Source organism: Artibeus jamaicensis, unplaced genomic scaffold, assembly GCF_021234435.1.
Source record: "Artibeus jamaicensis isolate MK-2021 breed Jamaican fruit bat unplaced genomic scaffold, CSHL_Jam_final contig_391, whole genome shotgun sequence".
In the NCBI taxonomy this organism is placed as follows: domain Eukaryota; kingdom Metazoa; phylum Chordata; class Mammalia; order Chiroptera; family Phyllostomidae; genus Artibeus; species Artibeus jamaicensis.
Window position 1 is genome coordinate 5,677,501 of NW_026521814.1, and position 7,714 is coordinate 5,685,214.

Consider the following 7,714-nt stretch of genomic DNA (forward strand, 5'->3'; position numbering starts at 1 on the left):
CGGAACCACAGTGACCTAGATTTTAATTCTAAAACCCGCCATTTTCTTCTCTAAGTGCCGCATGGTGCTTAACATTGTGAATACCAACGTCTTAATCTGCTACTTAACAGGGATCATGTGAGGTTTATTGATAATATATTTAAACCACTACACAGAGTCTGGAATATTTTGCAGTATATGATGATCACACTTCAGTGATTATGGTGTACTATGTCACATATGAAATATGTCTTTTAGCTAAAGGGGTCATTTAATCAAATGCAGAAAGTAGGATTAGCAACATCATCAATGGAGGTATAAATACATTTATACTTCCGCTGTCAGTTAAAATGCACCACTGTTTAAACTGGAATGGCTTGGATTTATTACACTCACTAGGGTCCCTCCATAAAAGATTATATTTGAATTTCATAAATAATTAATAAATGATCTCGGGTTTTCCACTGGGAGGCAAACTCATGCTTTGTTAATTTTTCACTACATGACAGTTATCAGAAAGGTACAGTCCTCCTCATATTAACGGATAATTAGCTTCCCAGAAGGCTTCACAGAAATAGAAAATTGTTTAAAATAAATTATTTTGCTAATATTTGTTCTCAGTTTTCCTACTGGGACATATAGAGTAGTTACAATGAGACCATTCTTGTACACCGAATAACTTGACTTGGTTTAATGAGAATAAGTGATATGAAGTTATCTTTACGAGCCTTCACTGAAATCAGAGGATTTCTCAAAGATTGAACCATTTGCCAATCCCTATTTTGACAATTTTCTTTCCCTTCTTTTCACTCAATAGGTTCAATTCTTCTTGTTTATAATTTTATAATATTTTTTAGTTGGATGTCTAGGGTTTGGGGAACATTTAACAGATATTTATAGTTCCATTTATTTTTTTTAATTTTTATCTGAATTAATTAAGAAAAGTAAAGTTGTAGAAGAGTTTCCATTCAATCCCTTTTGACTTTAGTGTAACAAGTTTGGGAATTTATAAGATAAAATGATAAAAAATAGTCAAAGGCAGAAAAAGTTATCCTTATAAATAATGTAATATAATCTACCCTCACCTGGGAGAGATGTTGCTGCTTAAATGCAATAGTAAGCATTAATAGGGGTTTCTAGTTGAAAGGAGAGATTATTACTATTGGTATGGCATGTGATTTTGGATCTAGTGCCCCCAAAATAACCAAGAAGCAGATCTATGAAAACCACCACTTGGTTTATAAAAATGGAACTTATACACTGTGTTCTGAGGTATTGTGTCCTAACGTGACACTCCCCTCAGTGTGTGGAACATGGATTGTGCATTCAGAAATCTCTCTTCCATAGCAGGTGGCCATGGTTTTTAAAGTCGGTTTACATACACGGGTACTAGGAAAGTTTGCCAAGCTCTCTTTATAAATTCCACGTGGCTTCTAGAACAAGGAGAGAAAAAGGGAAAGTAAAATGAGGAGCCAATAGGGACTTAAACTGCTCTCTTCCAATTAAGTAGTTTGCTATATTATTAGGCATGTGAAAAGAATCTTAGTTTAACTTAATTCAGAATTATGTATTTACCACCAAACCATGATAATTATATACAACTTAACCCTTTGTTTCTATAGATCCTTTACCTCTTATCAATACTTTGCTACTATAAAGTAATGAGATGATATTTATTTGCATAAATCATGCAGAAATATTCTAGCTGCTTTATAACTATGACATTTATTGAGATATTGATGATATGGGGAAAGGTATTCAAAATTCATAAAATTTAAAACAAGGCCAGAAAATAATTTTAGATAAGGAAGTTCCTTGCAATTAGCAAATTATCTCAATGATAATAAACAATAAATTGTATTTTAATATTACTGTAGAAGGAAACTCTTCAGCAATAAAAAATTGCTTGGAAAATTTTTGTAAGATATTGAGGTTTAATCTAAAGTTTATAGACTTTTTAAAGGTATAGAATATTTTACATATGTATATATATATACATACATATACATATATATATATATATACAGATACACACATTTGTTTAAAGCATTTTTAGACAACATAGGAGAAATATGTCTTTATTTATTAAAGAGAGCCCATTTAAGGAGAGTTTGGTTCAGAAAAGTATTTTGAAAAAGGAACTATAAGAGTCAATATTATTTACTATAAGTACACAAATTCATTAGAGATGATCTCAAGCCCTGTAAAATATTCACTCTATTCCAGAGCTTTTGCTAAAATAATTTATCCTAATATAATTACAACAGAAAGTTAATGACATATTTTAATTTTTAAAATTAAAGAGAAATTATTAAAATATGTTTATATTTCCTAAAGAAGGATGCAACCTATTGTTAACATTTCTAAAGTATGCTGTAAGAGCAATCTAGAATGAACATTTAAACTGAAGGTTATTATGCTCATGAGGCAGCCTGCAACTCAAAAATATAAACCCTAAATACATGGCATTATCCCAAGTGAATGGTGTGCAATGTGATTTTTTAAAAGTTTTTAATAATTTAAAAGAAAGTATAAATTTAAGAAAGAATATTCCACTCATAAAACTAAGTAAATTATATACATTGTGTTATATAATACAATGTATCAGTTGAGATTTGCTGTATAACAAACCATCCCAAATTATCAGCTTTGAACAGTAAGTATTTATTATTGCTTACAAGTCTCTAGAGAGCTGAGAAGTTCTAGTTGTTGCTGATCTCACTTCTGAATCTATGGTCAGCTACCAAGTCATTTGGGTCTGGTTATTCTAGGATGGCTGTAGAGTTAGGACAACTCAGTCTACTCTGTGTGGTCTCTTCTCTTATAGCAATTTGCCTAAGTTTATGCATAGGTCATAGAAGTTTTAAAGGAGAAAATGTCACTGTATTGAGGCTTCTGCTGATAACTTGTACATCACTTCCCTATATTCTGTTGTTCAAAATAGTCATAATACAAGTCAGATAAATAATGTAGTGAAATTGACTCCAGCTCTTGATAAGAGAAATTGCAAATTCACGCTTGCCAAGGTTAATGGATACAAAGGGAGCAATAACTGCTGAAAGTTTGCAGACACAATTGCAGACATTCTCCCACAGGCAAGTTTACTTAAATACATTCAAGAATCAGAATGCTTTAATATGTCACAAACTGATGCAAACACCAGGAGGAGGACCTTACACAAAAGGATCCATGTTGACAGCTGTTGCTGGACAAAATGCACATTTTATTCTTCTCTTAGATTTGGTGAAGTGACTGATGGTAGTCACTGAGAAAGGAAGGATAATGGCTTGCAAAGATGTTCACATTCTAGGCCTCATAGCCTGTGACTATGTATCTAATATGGCAAAAGGGACTTTGCAAATATAAGAATCTTGAGATGCAAAACTTTTTCTGAATTATCTGAGGTGAAAACTGGGTCTCTACAAAAGAGTCAGGAAAGTCAGAGTGAGAAAGACTCAGAAATGCGGATATGATGAGAGGAGTAAAGGTGGACATGATGAAGGGTCAGTGCCAAGAGACCTGGGCAGCCTCTAGAGACTGGAAAAAGCAAGGAAACCAGTGCCCCCTAGAGCACCCAGCAGGCATGCATTCCTACCTACACCTCTACCTAAGCACAGAGAAAGTGGTTTCAGGATCTGACCTCTCAAACTATGAGATAATACATTTGTGTTGTTTGAAGCCAACGAGTTTACAGTAATTTATTACAGCAGCAATAGGAAACTAATGCAGTTATACACTGTCAGCTCTTCAAACATTATTAAGAAATGGTTAAGTAGAATATGATTTTGGAGTTTCTCTTTGTTCTTCCCTGATTTCAAAATTGGTTCTTTGACTTTCTTCCATTTGTAGTGGATGGTAAGAATGCTTGTAATTTTAAGTCATGAAGCAATGACAATATAATTTTAGTTATGGATGATTTGTATTTTATATACAACATATAGTTACTTACAAGAATGAATTTCTCAGAAGTAGTGAGAGTTTGGGGAAGGGAAGGGAAGGGAAAAAGGAAAAGAAAAGAAAAAGATTAATGATGTTGAGCATCTTTTCATATGTCTATTGTCCATTTGTATGTGCTCCACTAATCATCAGAGACATGCAAATTTAAACCACAATAAGATATCACCTCACACTGGTCAGAATGACTGCCATCAATAAATTAACAAACAACAAGTGCTGGTGATGATATGGAGAAGGGGAACTCTTTAGCACTTTTGGTGGGATGCAGATTGGTGCAGCCACTGTGGAAATCAGTATGGAGATATTTCAAAAAATTAAAAATGGGTCTGCCTTTTGACCCAGCAATCCCACTTCTGGGAATATATCCAGAGGATCTTGAAACACTAATTTGAAAGAGCATAAATACCTCTATGTTCATTGCAGTGTTATTTACAGTTGCCAAGATATGGAGGCAGCCCAAACGCCCATCAGTAGGTGCATAGATAAAACAACTATGGAATTTTACACAATGGAATACTACTCAGCAGTAAAAAAGAAAAAAATGTATCCTTTGTGACAGTATGGATGAACCTGGAGAACATTATGCTAGGTGAAATAAGCCAGTCAGAGAAAGACAAATACCACATGATTTCCCTCATACGTGGCATCTAATGAACAAACTGAACTAACAAACAAAATAGAGACAGGAGACATCTCATAGATGGAGAACAGGCTGTCAGCTGTGGGTGGGGAGAGGGGTCAAGCAAAAAGGAAAAAGAACTCATGGACAACAGGGTGGTGATTGTGGGGGGGAGTATAAGGAGGATAAGTGGTAATGGAAAAAAGTACAATAAAAAAGAGGAGAAAAGGAAGGAAGGAAGGCAGGAAGAAAGGAAAGAAAAAGAAAAAAAGAAAGAGAGAAAGAAATATAAAGGGAAGGAAGGAAGGAAGGAAGGAAGGAAGGAAGGAAGGAAGGAAAGAGAGAAAGAAAGAAAAGGAGGGAGAAGGGAGGGGAGAAAAAGATTGATGTTATATAATGTTATAACATTAAAAGATTAATATTATATAATGTTATAAAAGAACAAATGAACACAAAAAGCTTTGTAGGATAACATGTTTACATTCATTCTATGGATGCTATATTTTATGTGGAATATATGTGAAATCTTTAAACAAAATGGACTCAATTCTGGCTCTCCAGTTCTAACTGGGAGCTGTGTTTACGCTAATTTGAAACTGAACAAGACAACATAAATTCCTTTTATCAGGCTCCCCACTGCTGTCCCTGGAGTTCAGACCATGAGGATTCCTGAGCCTTCACTGTGATCCCTGTGTAAATGAGGGGTTTCTTGATTCAATTAATTAATGAAATTTGCCTTTATTCCCCTCATGTCTCCAAATGGTAGGTTATCTGATTGTCACAGTAGGTTACTTAATGATCTCCAGTTATAATCCTTCCCCCAAACCACAACTCTCTTGTGCAGTCACTTGAATTTACCTAATACCCCAACAGAAACTGCTTCTATCATTTACTCAGGCTCTAGGCTGGCAAAGGCCATTCAAACATAAGCTTAACTGGATCAAAAAAAAGTAAGCACAGTCACCACATCCTGGTCATGCTGCCTCAGAATGCATTGATTCTATCCTTACATGATCACAGACGTGAAGAATAACACAAATAGACAAGGCTAAGGGACTGTGCAACTGCATGTGCAGCAATGATGAAACGGGATACAAATAATTCAATATGGCATAGTTTGCAGAATATGTTATTTTCATTTCTTCCAATAATCAAACCTCTGTTTTTTTCATTTAATGACCAATTCGTCATCTCCTATTTTTCAGGTCTGCATAAAATCAGGCCTTTAAAAAAAAAAACAGGTGAATCATGATTTGCTTGCACTTCAGCTTCCTCTACAAAATCACTTCATTAAGTGCTTGACGTTATGTTTGCTCCTTAACCCCAGGCAGTGGGGACCTGGGGATTAATTTACTTCTCATATCAGAGCAGTAAGCCCTAATTTTCGGCCACAGCTTTCTGACTCCACTACCTCCCACCCTCCTCTCAACAATGTTCCTGAGAAAATTTCTGTCCAGCACAATTTATCTTGTAAAAGCATTTAACAGGACAGATGCTGTTGCAATCACCAAACTTAAAGCTAAATAATTTTTCCCCATGGGAAGTTTTTAAAGATCTTTGAAGAAATAAAGTATTTTTCTTTGCTTAAAAAAGGGCAAATAGTATTTTGTAAAGCTGAAGTAAATACTTTACTAGAAAAATCACTATATTTTTGTGTGTAAGAGGACATATATAGAATCATATTTTTTTATTTTATCTCAGCATACAAGAGAATAATATTTGAAGACTAAGGATCACTTAGAAACCTTGGGTCAGCTACTTCCTCATTGCATAAATTTGAATGAGTTATTTCACCTCATTAATCCTTAATTTTCACATATATAAAATGAGAAAATTAATGCAGCACAGGATTTTTAGCAACATAAAAATTATATAGCACCTAAAGGAGAAGTGGTATTTATGAAGCAGCACTAAGCGAAATTCAAGAAATAGTACCAAAATATCACCAAATGAATATTTCTTCCATTTTCTCTTCTCTGGTATCATTTCTGTAACTCAGTGTATGTCCTTGGGGAAATATTCAATATTAATGGACTTCTGTTTTCTTACCTATAAAAAAGCAGAAGCTTACACTATGGTTTCTAAGTTTCATGTTTGACAACACCTTTGTCATTTGCAAAGGCCCAACTTAGAGGGTCTCCCATTGAATATTCAGCGGATCAGATGCTAATGACACTGTCCAGCAAGAGTTATAATTCCACGTGAAGATGATGAGAAAGAGAGCTACAATTTGTAATATTAGAGTTTACAAAGCTTTATTAAAACCCAGACAGAGATATGTTTGTCAGCCTCATTGCCTGTTCCAATGAATAGAAAAGGTCACTGCTGTTTAGGTACCCAAAATCTAAATTCAAAAGAGGTGCAAAACAAGCCGTAAAAGTGCTTATTATATTTACACACACAGACACAAAGGAATTAAACTTAGACTCAAATACACCAGAAGGATGGGTCATAATGTTTTATTTCACTTTATGCAGCTTTTTCTTAGTGGGATAATGTTTTTTCCCAGCTAATGTTAGTGCTCTTTGGTTGTTCATTTCATCCATTTGTATGTTATTTTATAGCCTCCTGTCCAGTGTTTTATGTTAGTTGGAAGAAATATTAGTTCTGTTGTTCCGATGGTAAAATTCCCAACTGAACACATTTGTGTGGCCTTTAAGACTAAGAGGAAACTGCCATCTTGTCTCATTAGTGTCTCACAGTGATATATGTAGTCACAGTATGACCCTGTTTAGACATGTAGTGTCAGTAACCACAGAAAGATGTTAAGCGATATTGACTCATTTTCAGCTGGGAAAACTGCTATCAATTCATGGATTGGCATTCTTTGACAGTCTATGTGAAACCCTAGTGAGGGTTTCCATCCCTGTGATAAGACAATATTGATACCACTGCTGCTACCTCTGCTGTGATCCCACTTTCTTTTACTCATTGCACTGATGCTTATTGAATATTGCTACCTACTGACTAAATTAATTCATTAACGTATGGCTCTTCTTCCCCTTTCCTGTCCTCTCATTGCTAATTTTCATGCCCTATCAGGTTCTGTGGGAGAATCTACCCATGATTCAGGTCAGCAAAAGGGGGTAATGATTTCTAAACAAGACATCGGTAAAATACTCTCATACACTGAGATAGATGATTTGTTAGGGAGAACTT